This window comes from Alligator sinensis, unplaced genomic scaffold (assembly GCF_000455745.1).
Source record: "Alligator sinensis unplaced genomic scaffold, ASM45574v1 scaffold560_1, whole genome shotgun sequence".
In the NCBI taxonomy this organism is placed as follows: domain Eukaryota; kingdom Metazoa; phylum Chordata; order Crocodylia; family Alligatoridae; genus Alligator; species Alligator sinensis.
In genome coordinates, this window is record NW_005841837.1 from 2,523,726 (window position 1) to 2,541,035 (window position 17,310).

The window sequence follows — 17,310 nt, forward strand, 5'->3', positions numbered from 1 at the left end:
GCAGAGCAAGCTAAATACCTTAGTTCACTCCTACAAAGGAAAGCTCAGCGGATTTGGGAACATGAACACAAAGCTGAATTTAAAAACTTAGAGGAAAAATAATGAAAGCTCTGATACTAAAATAGTATGACCCTAAAAGACCCATTACATTATCAACAGAAGCTTCTAAAGGAGGTATTGGAGCAGCTTTGCTTCAAACCATGGGGATAGTGGAGACATATGCATCTAGGGCAGTCTTTAAGTCAGAGTGTCTACATGCACAAATTGAGCAAGGAAGTTTAACTCTGGTACATGGCTGTAAGAAATTTCATATATTCATCTATGGGAAGCCTCTGATGGCTGAAACTGATCATAAAACTTTGGTAACTATAGCCAAGAAAGGGTTATCGGACATGCCACCCAGATTAGAGACTTTTCTTTCAACTCAAAATGTATGATCTAGACATGCAGTACATGCCAGGAAAACATCTACTTACTGCAGATACGTTGTCCAGAGTGTATGACACAACGGAAAATGACAGAATTCCAGACTCAGGCGTAATTTGTGTCAATCTAATTAAAAGAATGATTCCTGTCACAGATGAAATGTGGGCACTAATTGCAGAAGCTACTGCTCAGACCACCACATTGCAAAAAGTGATAACAGTTTTTTGTGCTGGTTGGCCTGGAAAACATACACCTAGCCCCTACTGTCAGTATTGGATGGCATTTTGTTCAAAGGCTTGTGGCTTGTTATTCCAGCAGCGCTAAAGACATGTTAAACAGAATACATTAGGGGCACCTAGGCATTGAAAAATGCAAAAGGAGAGCAAGGGGTGTTCTATATTGGCCCAACATAAATAATGACACAGAAGATGCTGTAAAGGCTTGTACAGTGTGCCTAAAGTACAGATCAGTGCAAAGAAAAGAGCCCATGATGGTTCATAGTTCATAGGGTCAGAAGGGACCTGAACAGATCATCAAGTCCGACCCCCTGCCCTGGGCAGGAATGAATGCTGGGATCGCAATACCCCAGCCAGATATCTATCTAACCTCCTCTTGACCCCCAAGGGAGGGGAGAATACCACTTCCCTTGGGAGCCCTTTCCAGAGCCTGGCAGCCCTAACCATAAAGTAGTGCCTCCTGATATCAAGCCTGAACCTGCTCAATCAATTTATGGCCATTATTCCTTGTTATGCCAGGTGGTGCCCGGGGGAACAAAGCCTCACCTATTTTCCGCTGGTCCCCCCTGGTGAGTTTATAGATGGCCACCAGATCTCCTCTCAGTCTTCTCTTGTGGAGGCTGAATAGGTTCAGGCCCTTTAGTATATCTTCATAGGGCCTGGCCTGCTGCCCCCTGACCATGCGAGTGGCCCTCCACTGGACCCTTTCAAGGTTAGCCACCTCCCTCTTGAAGTGCGGTGCCCAGAACTGGATGCAGTACTCCAGCTGTGGCCTGACCAGCACCGCATAGAGGGGAAGGATCACTTCTCTGGACCTGCTTGTGATGCATCTGTAGATACACTACAAGGTGCGGTTAGCCTTACTGACCACTTCCTCGTATTGGCAGCTCTTGTTCATCCTGGAGTCAACAGTGACTTAAAGATCCCTTTCAACTACTGTGTGGTTGAGAAGGGTGTTCCCCAGCCTATGGGTGTGTTGCTGGTTCCTTCTCCCTAAATGCAGTACCCTGCACTTGTCTGCGTTGAATTCCATCCTGTTCTCATCCGCCCACCTCTGTAACCTATCTAGATCTAGTTGGATTCTGTCCCTCCCCTTCAGCATGCCCTGGAGAAGCCTGTAGTTCTGTGGTATCAGGTGGGCATTGACTTATTCATACATGCAGGAAAAAATTATGTATTAGTGCTAGATTATTTTTCTCACAATCCTGAAATTGCCTTGCTCAAAAGCACAACAGCAAACCATGTCATAACTCGCGTCAAATTGATTTGTGTTATACATGGGATTCCACAAATTGTGAGAACAGACAAAGGACCTCAATTCTATTGTCTTGGTTTTAAAGAGTTTGTGAACAAATATGGATTCTGTCACAACACTTCAAATCCTAAATATCCACAATCCAATGGTCTGGTGGAAAATGGAGTACCAATAGTGAATAAATTGTTGAAAAAAGCTACATATTCATACACGGATGCTTACCTGTCACTCAAATTACAGCGAAACATGCATGAAACATAGATTGTCCCCAGCAGAAATGCTGTGTAACAGGAAACTCAAAACTCAGCTGCAAAATCTTGTGGATGATCCTCATCAGAATGAGATATGAAAACATTAAAAAAAATTCAACAAACTCAAAGAGAAATGGTACCATGATAAGGGTTCCAGTGAGTTACCAGAACGGCACAACAAAGATATGGTGTTTATTTCAAATGGACGAAAGTGGAAACAAAAAAGCACTAGTTTCCCGTCAAGTAGCTCCCAGAACCTTTAAAGTAGGACAGGTGTTAAGAATGAACAGACAACACTTGGAACTCATAAAAGGGAGAAAAGAAGCAGCATCACGAGATTCATCAAAGAAAACAGCGATCATCAAAGCAACAAGAAATGACAGAGGAGATTTGCAAATGACACAGAAGTAGAGACATCTGAGCAAGGAAACCAAACGAACTGAACTGATAAGGATTGAGAATGCAGAGAAACTGAGATCACTTAAGAGCTAAAAAGAAAACACAAAATCTAATACAGACCTGTTAAAATGTGCTTTAACTGTGGGTTGAACTAAACCTCCAATGTTAGTATTACATGGGGATATGTTACATGTAAAGGGGGAAGATGTATAGATACTTTTGAGTGTTATGTATACGTTGTTACACTTGCCTGGGGATTGAGGAGGGAACACCAGAACTGTAGGCAGGGTACTGTTCTCTGAATAATGCAGCTTTATCATTCTGTAAGTTTAACTCCTTGATCTTTTGGGAACAACACACTACTTTTCGATGATTCTAAAATGGTTTTGTTTTGAAGGCTCTTGTGTGTATTGAGCTAAAGATCACATAGCAGTGGCTTTCCTTTGAGGATGGCCAGGAGAATTTTGGTTGTGGGATGTCTAGTGTGGATAGAGTGACTATATGGATTGTTTGAAGGTGTGACTGAACCTTCAGATGGGTGAGTTACTTATGCATAGAAATAACAATAAGTAAAGGAACTTTGGATCAAAGTGTTTCTTGAAGCTGTAGAAGAAAACGGGTTTGGGCCTGTTTCTGAGGGTCAGGTTTCATCATGGCAGCATATCTTTGTCGGTGCAGCAGGAGTTGGGTCTAAGATCTCCATTTTATTCAGTTCTGGGAATTGAGGATATTTGTCTTTTAGTGATAGTAATTTGTGCCACTACAGTAACTGTAATACCATTAGACAAACGAGTTACCTTATTCTACACTAACTGATACTTTTGACGTAGTTTGAAGTAGAGCATGCTGTGCTCATTCAGCGTTGAAGTTAAAAAAATGCTATAGCTGAGTTCTGTATTGGGAAAGTATGATCATAGTTTTCTAGCCAAGTGGGGGAGAGGAACTCCTGTCCACTGCTGTTTTCTACACAAGCATCCAGAAAGATGGAAAAAGGTAAGGTTTGGAGGCCAGGACTAAGTCATGTGAAGCTGTTGGGAGATGGGAGGGATGTGTGGTTCTTGGGACCATTCCCCCCTTCCAGAAGAGAAATGGAAACTGGGATCTTCTGTCATTAGAAAGGCAGTAGGGGAGAACAGAATGAGGATGTGAGGAAAGAAATGTAAACACTGGAAATCCCACGAGACTCCTACTATTTTGGCTTATGTGCTGAATCTAAATTCATGCCCAGTATACTGAAGGGGGCCAGATGATGTACAAAGCAATCCACTGAGATTTTCAAAGGATCCTAAGAGGTACCCATGTCCCACTGGAGCAGATTTGGTGTCAAGTTCTGTTCAAGTATCTGGGACACGATTCCAGTTGCTTTGAATAGATTTGCACTGACGTGAATGCAAGATGCATATGATGCAGAAGAAGTAACCATGTGAGTCGCATACAATCCATCTCTAAAGCTATGCTGGTTTCTGCCATGACTCTTCAGGTTTTTAGAACCAAATCTTAAATCTAAACTTATGCAGTTTTTCTGGAGTTGAGTCCAAATTTCCTATTTATATGCATCTATTACTGTCAGAGGTATAGAGGAGTTCTTGTGTGTGCATCATTTTACACTTCCTAACCTGGCTCTTCATTGTCTAAAGCAGTGTTTGAATCATGTTGGGATTTGTTTGTTTGTTTTTGGTAAGAAACATGAGTTGAAACTAAGTTTTCTACCTGTACCTACTCAGATGAAATAGCCATCTAGACACTCACAGACCACTCTTATCTTAGTTGTTCTCTTGAGAAGCCTGTGAGTAATATTTGGTAGAATTGTTTGATGTAGTCATTTGTAATGGTAGGCACAGCAGCAGGGATCTTAAAACAAAGGACTTTGTGTATTTTACCAAGAGAAGTCACAGTAACAGGTTTCAGTGTAAATGAGAGTTGTATTGCCTTCCATCAGAGATGACTTGAAAATAAAGTGCTTTGATGGTAATACTGCAGATGTCTGCAGGAAACCCAGCACAGCCTTGAACACTATAGTTAGATAGCTGTGCAAAAAAGTACATGAAGGGAAGAGCTAATGTGCAATACTTCTATTTAAGATAGAGGGAGGAAATAGAAATTGTGATAGCATGCTATTTCAAGTAATAATAGAAAGTACTTGATGTTTACATGGTGAATGGATCAATACTAATTCTGTAGTCAGGGCACATACAATAGTTTGGATTATACAAGTGATAGATGCACTCGGCATAGCTGAAATTTCCACCCTGCAACATTTATTTCTCACTGCGTGTTAGATGGAATTTTCCACCCAACTATCTGGAAGGATTTGCATAAGAATGGTGATAGAGCAGTATTCTTTAATGATGTGCTTTTCTTTGTTAAACTTCAAAAATGTCTTCGATGCATGATGAGGTTTGGATGAATTGCCAAGCTAATGCTTTTATATTTTCTTTAAAGAGCTTATCTTCACTGTGTTGTGGGAGTTACTTTATATTGTTGTCATAAAGGCAGTGGCAGTAAAGCCGACTTTGTAGCAACCCCAATAGGTGCCCCTTTCCCCCCCACCTAGGGTCTTCAATACTGCTGAAGGAGACAGATTGAGACACCCCTTAGCTGGCATCTGCTTGTACTGCTATTAGCTCATTTGTGCTGCTTTTATGGTACTATACATGGCATTACTCACTGTTCTGCTATGCAATTTTACTTTTAAAACAATGACCTCTTGGCATTTAACCTAAATCAGCATAGGTTGCTATAATATTTGTTGAAACTGGGTCAAAACCCAGCTCTTTCAGAATGACTTCTTGAATTGAAGCTCAGTATTCAGCCAAGATTGAAAAGCTTCTGCCAGTTGAGGCTACTGCAGAGATGGCTATAAAATGATACAGCAGACTGTTTTCTCCCTTCCAACAAGAGTCTAATTTCTAAAACATGAGTGCTTGAAATGTGGTGAATTTTAGGAATGTAGGCTGATGTGAAGCAGCATTTCTTCCCTGGGAGGCTGGCCCTGTGAGTCACCTTTTAGGCTGTAGTTTACTGAGGCTTTTTGGAAATTTCAGCATAAAATATAAGTAGGACCAGTGACTTTGAGATTTGTCACCAAATCCAGTTGCATATATGGGACAGTGATTTTGCATATACCTTATGTATTGGATGGAATGGGCCCTGTTGCACCAGTGTTAATTCCATGGACCTGTATAGTGTAGCATAAGTGAAGAAAGGATTTGTTCCAGGACTGGAGGAGGATGGTTGCCTTTTTTTGGTGTTACCAATTACCAGCAGTAAGCATAAAAAAAATATTTTAATGTGCAGAATTCTTCTCTAATAACCATATGTCATGTCTTCACTCCAATATTCTGCTTCACTAATATGCAGAGTACTAGTTCACTGTATCTGTTTTGGCTTTATGGAATCATAATAGCAGGTACCCATCCATGCTGTGGGCACCCTTACTGCTGTACACACATCATCTCATACATTCAGACAGAAAATTGGTCACATTCACAGGGCCTGCATCGATTTCCCTCTTATTTTCTTCTCCCTTCCCTGGAACACTTCACCTCATCCCCCAAAGCCAAAGAAGGCGCATGCTCTTTGGAGCAAGAGGAGAGCTTTAATATCTGTGTTGATACAGAATGTCCTCTCCCTCCTTTCAGATTCCTTCTGAAAAACAATTTCTGTTGTGGGGCCTACAGAAAAATCAACATCTGTACAATGACTAAATTATGTGGAAGTTGGGGAATTGTATATGTAATTACAGAACAAAACTAAGTATATAGATAATAGTATATATTGGATTGCATCTTTTCCCCCAGCTTTAACTATGTTTTGTCTTGGGTAGTTAAACAGGTGCATAAGTCAATGGGACATAATTGCATGCTTAAGTTCAAGCATGTGCTTTAAATGTTCTGCTGAACTGGGGAGATGATGTTTTAAGTCCTTTGAGTCAAGGACCATGTCTACTTCTGGTTTGTAAAGCTTCTAGCTCAACAGGACCCTGATCCTGGATCAATAAGCATCACAGTAATATAGATGGAGCATGTTAGGGTTAACAGTGCTATATGGATTTGAGAGGGGGAAATATTGTCTGCAAATGTACCTTCTTTGGAACTAAGCTTGAATTAAAAAATGTAAACAAAAATAGGGAAATAATCATGACGATTATTTTCCTAATAATCTGTAGGGGGTAGTAACCTATGTGAGACCAGATTGTACACTGGTGCTAGGACCAATTTGGTATTGGTGGAATGATGGGTTGTCTGGGACATTTCAGGACTGAGATGAATGTTTGTTATCTTACATTATTTAAAACATATTTTGGGCCTGTTTCTGCAAGCTCCTGCACTGTTTACATGACAAATGTATTCCTGCCCAGGGTAGTTTTTCTATAATTGTCCATGAAGGGCATTTTTAACACCTTTTGCTGAAACTTGTGGTTGGGTACCAAGATACTAAATTATATATCTTTTGATATGATACTTCCAGGGCCATGTGCATAAATAAGACCTCAAAAATATCAGGTGACTGAAGTTGCTGATCTTGTTCATTAAAATGGCGGTATGTCCTTTTAAAAATTATCCATCTTACTTCAAATGGCAACTAATGTGAGGATGTAAGATGAAGCAGCATTTGTGCATTTCCTGCTTTAACTTTACACCCTCCTGCTAGTTGCTATTCCTGCTATAGCCCCGTCTGACACCTCAGCATGGCAACTCTACTCATTTTACATAACTACTGAATCCCCAATTAGTGCAAACCATTTCTTTTCCATTTACACCTGTTTTCTGACCAGTAATTTGGCACCATCACTTAATGCTGCAAGTGACTTTTGCCCCACAACCTGCAGTACTGGGAGAGGTCTACCCACTTGGGTTTGCTCTGCACTGGTATAATGCTGTTAATTTCAGTGATGTGAGAGAATAATCTGGCCTGCAGCAAAAGCAGTTACTCCAGATCTAACTACTGTAACTAAGGGGAGTGTTTGGCTTTATAAGTTAAGATGATTTTGGTTATAACCTACCTCAATTCAGCATTTCCTTGCTTTTTGGATTTTATGGGTCTATACTACAATGTTGTTTTAACATGGATTTTTTGTATTTAATTAACTTGCATGGTGGAACTGAGAAATAACTGCTGTCTTTATATGGGTAGATGATGTAGTATTTGTGAAGCTATTATAGTGAAGATAAAGCTTTATAACACTGCAGGAAATAAAGCCCACGAAATTATTTGAAGCCCCACCATCCAGGATAAATGTTACAGGAAGCATTAACCTTCCATAAAAATTCCTTTGCTAGTCAGGAATTTAAAACTCAGCCACTGAGAGAGGATATTAAACCACAGTCACATTCTGTAGCCTTTTCCTTAAGAATTAGATGCGAAGAAAACCTCATTGGATTGCAGTCGAGGGTATTTGTGTTTCAGTATCTGTTATTTTTTTTCCTTTGATGCTTAATAATTCCCATATATGTAAATAAAATGTGTATATAAAAATATAAATATGAGACTCATTCCAATAGGAGTCTCCCTTTTGTATGTATATACATTCGATCGCCTGTGTTTTTTTCCTCTTTAATAGGCACCTAGAAATAGATATGATGATGGCTGAATTGTACAAGCCTGATTAGAAGGCACTGAGGTTGTTATCATGACAATTTGGAACCATACTCCCCCCTCCCTACATCTGGAGGGGAAAAAAAGGAAAAATGCCTCAACTGATTTCTTGCAAGAGGCTTTAGTTTACCAGGGCTGGAGTCTGAAGTTCTCTACTTGCTGCGCAACTCAGGCATTTGCGATGACAGCTTCCTCCCCTAGCTCCACCATGCACTCCTCTGCTATATTTGGAGAGTGAAAAAGGAAAGCCCATTTAAAGCTCGTAACAGGAAGGTACTGTGTAGTCTCAGCTTCCACTGTCTCTTCAGTGGGAATGGATGGTGGTTTTTGCATTACCTAGCAGATTCAAGCTCTTTATTCCTCCCTTCACTGTTACAACTGCCAGAAAGGATCATTGTTTGGATAGTACTTGGTTACGTGGACACCTGCACTGGATGGACCTCGCCAATCTACTTCACCAAATTATCAATCACTGATAATGATTTTCAACCCCTCAGAGGAAAGGCAGACAACATGCTTACATTGTTGTGAACAATAGCAGAGAGATGATCCAAATTTCCAAACTGGGGTAGTTTCATGTAAACCTATGGGAGAACTGCTCCTGGAAAAAAAGGGAAGGGCAAAACTCCACTGATCAGGTGACACTGGTTTAAATTTTGTTTGTCCTCATCTATTTCAAGGTAGCAATTTGCTAACGGGAAATCAGCCTGTTACCTACCCCCGTGTCACCTGATGGCAAGGCACAGTAATAACTGCTAGTGTGTTCAGCTGTCCCGGACAGCTTTACATTTGTCCCATTTTCATTCTGTTGTAATTTAGATTGCTGTACAAAACCAGTGTAAATTTCACTGGGATGGTATTCATCTTTCCACAACCTGACAGGCTGGCCTGGATTGAGCCAGTAGATTTGAAAAAGACTTTATGAACCATCGGCAGCCACATGAGCCATGCCTTTCCAAATTCTAGCCATCCTCTGGAAGACTTGCTTCTGACATTAAGGGAGATCTGATAGCTGCGTATATTTGGCCTCAACTAAGGCTACCTTTCTAAGGCAAAATAAATCATGGATTATTAGGGCAGTTTTATGGAGATTTTGATGTTCTGTTTTTTTTTATTATTATTATTTTACTTTTTCTCTCTTTATTCCATATAGGCTTTTACTCTTTATGATTCACAGACTGCAAATTTGCAATAGGTTTTAAGGTCAGAAGAGCCCACAATGGTCATTTTGCATGACCTTCTGCATAATACTGGCCAGAGAATATATTCACCCTGTGATTCCTGAATCAAGCCCAGCAACTTGTGGTTGAGCTACAGTGTTTCCATTAGACATCTGATTTTAATGTAAAGACTCCAAGTGCTAGAGAATTCACCACATTTCTTTGATTTTTGTCCAATTCTCCCATATAAAGGTTGCACATATGCTCTCTCCAGATTCTGTACTTACTTTCTTATTTGGAGGGCAAACAGTGCTCCCATACTCCACAGTCAGTTTGCATAGAGCAGTCTGCAGCCCTGCTACGCACACAACTTACCAGCCAAAGAAAGTGAAGAACATCTCTTCCACTACCTCAGGGGTGTCAAACATATGGCCCACTTACTGGATCTGGCCTGTGCCGTTAATTGCCACTGCTCCCCCACTGGCAAATTTCTTGACTTGTGGGGGGGGCCCCATGGGCCACAGCTGATACTGAAAAGGGAAAACTAGCATGCCGAGGTAAACCCTTTAGGAATCAGTGCTTTGTTTCGACTATGAGAGTGCATTGCATAGCTTTGGACCAGCCCAGGGAGTTCCCTGTCTCCTTGTCATGGTCAGCTCTGCTATACCCTGAGAAGTGAAGTTCTTGACCAAGTCAGTGGGGACAGCAGAGAACAGGTTTGATGTGCTCGTGGAAGACTGTATTGCTGAGGAGTTTTACTGCAGTGTTCTGCACTCGGTATCACTGTATTTCAAGTGTCCAGGGCATTATCCTGAACATACTGTGTTGCTGTAGCCCAACAAAGAAACGAGGAAGTATTTTGTTTTCACTTGTCCGCTGTTTGCCAGGATATCTTGTCACAGTGACTTGTCCAACATCAGGGTCAAAGCGAGGATTGGAACCCAGGTGCCGCAGCCCTGGTAAAGCTATCCTTCCTGGGTTCACACCAGCCTATGTTTGGGTCCTGTCTATTGGACCAATGTGTTTTTTGAGCTTCCTTTAGTCTCAAAAGGCTCAAGCCATTATTTTTCTTTTGGTCTCTTGGGACTTTCCTTGGTACACACTCTATCTGTTCCCTTTTAGAAGTGGGGCCTTGTGGTCCAGCTGTCCAAGGAATGCAGGACCTATGCTGGTTTTCCAAGGCATAACAGTTGTTTGAGTGCTCCAGCTTTTTGGCCATTCTGATTTACCATTTCTTCTCTAGAGATGCACAATAGTTGAAGCATTTAAGGTGCAGGTTTTGCAAAAGTCTTTCAGTGCAATAATCCATTGATTTCAAAAGCACCTGGTACAGAGATAGGCAAAGCACTGGAGCTGCCGTACACATTTCCTTGGCTGAGTTTCCTTACCATTCCTGGACATTGCCTTTTTAAGTAGTCCAAGATCCTTCCTCTTCCCACCCCCGCTATACATGGTTACTTCTTCAGAACCTGAAGTCTCCTCCTGCTAACTTTCTGCTTCTTTCTTTTTTCCTCTCAGTCCCAAGTAGTTGCTGAAAGACCATTTCTTTTATAACCACCTGTCCCTTTTGTTATATGACCCTCTGATTATCCTTGTCAAGTGATCCATTTGCTTAGTTAGTTCCCCTCTGGCATTTAGACTTGAAAAATTGGTTTGTCTGAGCAGTAGCCACGTCTTTCTCCAAGGGGACTCTATTTGAATGGATGAACTTGAAGGCTTAATGACCCCGTTAGCCCTGTGCCAGGTGCAAGAATTTCTTCTGTCACCTCTGATGGGTTTTATCTCAGTATGGAAGCAAATAAGCACCATGTTCACGATTGAGTTCACAGTCTGATGCAGATATGCAAGAAGTCCTCTGTCAAACAGAATTCAGAAGCTGCACAATGACAGATACCTCAAATTGTCTCACCAAGTTTCCTGAATCGCATTAAGTGTTCCATAATGCCTTTTGTTCAGGTAGAGTGAGGATCTCATTCTGTTGTTCAATGTAAATATGCAAACTTCAGGCTTCTGAGGTAGTTTTAAATTAAGCATGTGATGTTCTTTTATCAGACTGCAGTGAAACTTTATATAGATCCTTAAATCTTTAAATAGACTGCTACTGGCCCGAACCTTTTCAGGAAATGAAATGATCATAGCAGGATGACTGTATATGTACATATCCATCACTGTGTTCTTCTAAGTAGGAGCTGCTGCTCCTTGTTACTTGCCAGTGCTTGTGATGGAAAATCTAGTGAATTATTTGCTTTCTCAATAACTTCTTAGATTGGTAGTCCTCCTGATGAATCTTTATGACATTACTTCAAGTTTGCTATATCTTTTGTCTTTAAATAGCACTTGTAAATATGTTTAGGCAAAGCTGAGGTTTTGGCTGTCTTCAAAGGTGTTAAAATAGCATCTGAAGGAGGTGTCACCTGGGTAGGAGACATGCCACCAGACAATACTATAAATTAGAGACAGATGGATTGCTGCTTGGAGACGATGAGATTATGGGAAGAAACCTGTTTACTTTTTGCAAGACACCCGCCAAGCCGAACAAGTATTCAGAGCAGAACTGAGCTGAATAATGCATATCTCTACTAGTCTCTGATTCTCAGAGCATTTGGAGAGAGTTCCTTCCACAGAATCCTGTACCTCCCCCTTGACACATCTGCCAAGCCATTGAGCCACATGTAAGAACCTCTGGTTCAGGTTTTGCTGTGACCTTTTGTAACTGCAATACATTGGTTGCTGACTAAGAAATGGCCCTTGTTTTTTAACAATGCATCCACCTTCTTAAAGCCACCTGGACTTACCTAATTATAACTATGGGGTGGATGGGCTCTCCCTCTGCTGTCAGAATGGTTCCTTCTAACAGTCGCTGTGTGTCATAGATGGGAAGAACGAGGGCCTGCAAACCACGAAGGGGAAGTTAACAAGCTTGAAGTTTGATATCAGGATCTGACACAGCCATTTGGTTGCATCAGTCTACCACAACTCGAAAACGGTAATAGCAGCACCTGATAGTGCCGCAGTCGTGCAGGCTGAACAGATGTGCTATCTTTTTTCAGGGGTTAATTACTGGGCTTTTGAATATTTGCTGTACAGCGAACGTTCCCATGTGCCTTTTCCTGCAAGGTAGCACTTGCTGGTAAGTCACGTTAGGGCTAAATTCAGCCACCCTTGCACTGGGTGGGAACTCTCTATGAGTGGTTTGACTGCAGCTGGAGTACTGCGTCCAGTTCTGGGTGCTGTGCTTTAACAAGGATGTGGTAAAGCTTAAGAGAGTCCAGAGAGGAGCCATCCATATGATCAGAGACTTGCAAGGCAAGCCATATGAGGAAAGGCTGAGGGACATGGGACTCTTCAGCCTGAAAAAGAGAAGGCTGAGAGAGGACTTGGTAGTAGTTTGCCACTACATTTGGGGAGTACATCAAGGGCTCGGTGAACAACTGTTCACCAGACTACCCTTGGGGAAAATGAGGAGTAATGACCACAAACTCCTGGAAGACCGTTTCAGACTCAACATTAGGAAAAACTTCTTTACAGTCAGGGTGTCCAGACTGTGGAATAAGCTCCCTCCAGAGGTGGTGCAATCACCTACCCTGGAAATCTTCAAGAGGAGACTGGATGGTCACTTTGCTGGGGTCACCTGACCCCAGTTATCTTTCCTGCGTGGTGCAGGGGTCTGAACCCGAAGATCTTCTGAGGTCCCTTCCAGCCTTACAATCTCTGAATCTATGACTGGGTTAGTTTTAGTACTTGTCTGGAAAGAAGAATTAGGAGAACCAAGTGACCATTCTTCCCCCTCTGCTTGGCTTGGCCCCTGGGCCCACAGTAGGCAGCTCCTGCTCCCTGAATGAGCAAGTAAGTAAGGGAGGCCAAGGGCTACTACCTACTTGCTAGCCAGGTGCACTGCAAAAGTGAGCTTCATTCTTTAAAGCTCTTTATAAGTTTCAGGGGTTTAGGTTGTAGCCATGTTGGTCTAAGGATATAGGCAGACAAGGTTCCTTGGGTGAATTTGATATCTTTTATTAGACCAACCCAAATGGTTGGAGAATAGATATTAAGCAAGCTTTCGGGTTCAAAAACCCTTCGTCAGGCTCAGGAAGCTGCAGCAGTTGGTGTGTGCTCTTCCTGGATGGAATGAAAAGTAAAGAAGCCAGGGGCTGGGCTGGGCTGGGGAGTCAGTTGCCAGGCAGATTATAATGTATCAAAAATCCAATGTCTATGTTTAGTCCCTGATCTCTAGTATCCAGCAGGTTGATGAAATGGAGCTCATAGGCTCGTCTCTGGGGTGTGTTGTGTAAATTTCCCTTGAGGATCAGGACTGAGAGATTGGAGAGAGAGTGGCCCTCTTTAAACCAGCTACAGTGACTTGACTGTTGCCTGGAGCATGGGGGGTGAAAAGTGATAAATTTGATTCTGTGAAGTGCAGTTTCTTCCCATAGGTGCTCTTGGACATGGAGAAGTTATGTGCCTATACCAAGATACTAAGTTTAGCTCATTGCTCTGCATGGGACTAGCCATGGAATAGGTACTCCTCAGCTTGAGCAAGGGAGACAGAAGCTTGCTATGAAGTAGCTAAACAAAAGTGTTAGATCCCCATCTGTCTGCAATGTGAGTGTTCAGTACAGTTTGTGAAATGCTTGTCACTGCAAATGATGATGTGGGGTGTGTGCCCATGCCTGTCTTTCTGTCTGTCTGTTGCTATGAGCTGACATTTTAATACGTTCCAGCAGAGGAAGACCAGTCTGGTTATACAGAGTAGTTCTTGGGGAGTCAGCATGTCTATCTGAGCACATGGTGAATGAAAGAGATTTATAGTCTCCCTGCAGCAAGTTCTGCTCTTATTTCTTTTTTTCAGGGTAATTTTATACTTTGTTGTTAAACAGTAGAACAACATGTTGCAAAAGCTTAAAAGGGCAGGATTTTCCAAAGTGTATGGTGTTGGACTTCAAGTAGTAGAGAGTTGAATGAATGAAGCTAGCCTGTCGAGAGGACCAGAGTGCTAGTGCGTCACTCACACCATGCTTCTGAGCTCTACTCTTTGGAAGTAAGGGTATATTTCTGCCTGGCCCTGTAAAGGTGGCCAAAGTGAGAAGGAACAAGATACATTTTTTCCCTTGTGTGCCTATGGAGGAGTTGAGTACAATATCTTTCGAGGGATACAGGTGCTGCTAGTGTTAGCCACCAGGCTAACTGTCCTCAAGGAGGTGGGATGAGGAGTGGGCTGTGGCTGTTGTCCCTGCTCCTGCCTGTGGCAGGCCAGTACTGCAGAGCAACAGTGGTAAAAACGCACCTTCAGAATGCAGTTCCTGGAAACTTTGGGAAGCAATCTCGTTGATTTTAGCATCAGTTCTATACAAGGGTTCCTGCTCCCATGAGGTCTCTTTACTCGCTCCTTGGTGCAGACTCTGGTGTGCTCAAGCAATCATACAATGTTTGGCTCCACTAGCTGTAGTCTTTGAAATATGACTCACTTACATTTTTCAATTACTAAAATAACTTGGGACATATTGTCTATCTATGCTGCTTCTCCGGAGATCAAGAGAACACAACCTAGAAGGGCAGCCCAACCCCCTTGCTCTTGCTCCACACATGCCAAACCCAGAAATGAAATGATGATTCTGGATCCAGCTCAGGGAGTTGATGGGCTTTGTTGGCATTCAGTGGCAGGGGGCTTTGTCTGAACTGTGGCTGGCGAGGGAGAAGCAGTGGTGGTGGTGGCAGCAGCTGGGTCTTAGCACTGTGCTTGCTGCCTCAGAGCTGAGCTGGTTCATTTTGTCCCACCACCAGAAAATGTTGTTGACCAATGGTCTAGAGTGCCCTGGAGACAGAGCTCAAGAACAGTGACAGGGGGCACATGTCGGGCAGCTTAACTACCTTATTTCTGAGTTTGGCATGTGTGAGGCAGGTGGGTGGGCCTGTTTTTCTCAACAGGATGCTCAGGAGCACTGGTACAGACATACCCCTTATCACTGCCTTTCCGTCATGTAGTATCTGTCTTTAAGACCGTTATTAATTAGGTATCTCACAAGCACTGAAGAGATCTTGGTAGTTCTTAGCTACAGCTCATGCAATCACACATAGTTTGGTACTGGTAGCTATGAAGCCTCAGACTGCAGCAAAGATGCATCTCTAAAACAGATAGGGTGTTATCTGACTGGCTGGTATAACGTTTGCCGAGAGGCTCCAGGCCTGTGGAATAGAAAATAGCTTATTTTGGACTAAGGGAAGGGGAAGAAAGAATCACCTAACCTAAACCACTTAAAATGTGCTCAGTGGCACTAGGAAGTCACTAAAAATGTGCCATAAAATATTGACCTTGCTGTTTGGTGCATACTAGATACAAATACTGAATAATTCTACATACAACCGAACATCTCTCTTGCATATAATTGCAGGGAATACATTTGCCTGGAGGGTGGCAGGATTCTCTTGCTGTCCAAGGCCTACAACATTGGGCCTTTGGAATGAAAACCCCTAAGCCCCCCTCGGCATGTTACTGGTATCATGCAATTAACTAGTTAATTGCACAGTTACCTTAAGACCAGCTACATATGAGCACTTACCACATGATAAAAAGCTCTGAGCAGCCATCAAGTTAGACCTTGGGTTTCACATACCACACCTTTCCCCCCCCCCCTAGCCCTTGGGACTGCAGCAGCCATGATCACCGGGCAGAGGCAGATTAAGATTTATTGGGGCCTGAAGGTAAGAGCTGTGGACTCGGACCCTGCTCTACGAAGGCATAGACATACCATGGAAGCCGCCTGCCCCGGGGGCTGAGCTCACTCTGCTGCTCCCAGGATGGCATCAGAGCATGGTGCGGCCCCAGCCACAGCCCTGGCTGGCTCTTTCCGCAGTGCACTTGCAGGCACTGCCTCAGCCTGTCCATGTGTGACCCCTGAGCTGGAGCAGGAGATTTTTCCCAGGGGGCCGTGATTTGTAGGGGCCCCTGGGTCCAGGCCCTGTGCTTTAATCCATGTCAGTCCCCTGAGGGTTTTACACACCTTGGAGCCCTAGGAATTGCAACTGTCACAATCTCCAGGGCTTGGGGATGCATGAGGCATCCCTGTGTCTCCGAGCCCCTCAGCTGAGGGGGTGCCCAGCTGCGGGAGCTTGCTTCTTGCTAGTATAGGTGGAGCCCATTATCAGGGGTGCACTGGCAGTAAGGTGCGATGGGATCTAACACACAATCCCACAAACATCATGCCTTCTGTCATGCACATATGGCATGGCACAAAGCATGATTGTGTTGTCTGGTTATTAGATTCCATCACAGCTTTACCTGCACATGTAGAGGGGGCCCTAAGTTCAGCACTCATCTTGGTGTACTAGATATAACCTGCTTCTTTCCTATTCATTTCCTCCAAGCATAGGTGAAGTGTGCCTTTGTATACAAATCTAGATCCTAACTCTCTGGCATATTTATATGCTTTACACATAGTGCTTGGTTGGCAATGGTTACTCCAATTAGCCCCGTAGGTTTTGATGCTCCTCTTGCTGCCATTTTTATAACTGTGCAACTCCACTGGTTTGGTGACCATATTTTCAAATCTAAAAACAAGACACTTCTGTGACAACACTTTTGGGATCACAAAACATTTGCAATGAAGACAAAAGAGCACTTTTTCTTCTCTGGAACCGCAGCAGAGGAAGTGCTCTGGCAGCATCTGTGTTCACTGTGATGTTCTCTTCACCCTGAATAACATTCATTACTGTGAACACTTTCTTCCATCGGACTGTCTGTTCCTGGTAGACACAGAGCAAATTCAGCTCGGTATGATACTGCAACTGCACAACGGTTTTGCAGTTATATTAAAAATAAAAGTTTTGACTGACTAACATGAAATACTAAGGCATTTCCAGTGACCCAAAAGAGGTAAAAAGCCAGGGTGTATGCTCCCTTCATGATAAGTCTGTACCCTGCAGTTTTTACACTTGTGGAAATCCATTGCAACTCCTTTGATTTTTTTCAGCAGTAACAAACTCCAAAAATT

General features: G+C 42.8%; 1 long non-coding RNA gene across 1 annotated transcript in view; it reads left to right on the top strand.

Moving 5' to 3' along the window:
- The window catches only part of LOC102385237, a 73,967-nt gene that overhangs the window by 8,607 nt on the left and 48,050 nt on the right, over positions 1-17,310 (top strand). The window lies entirely within an intron of this gene.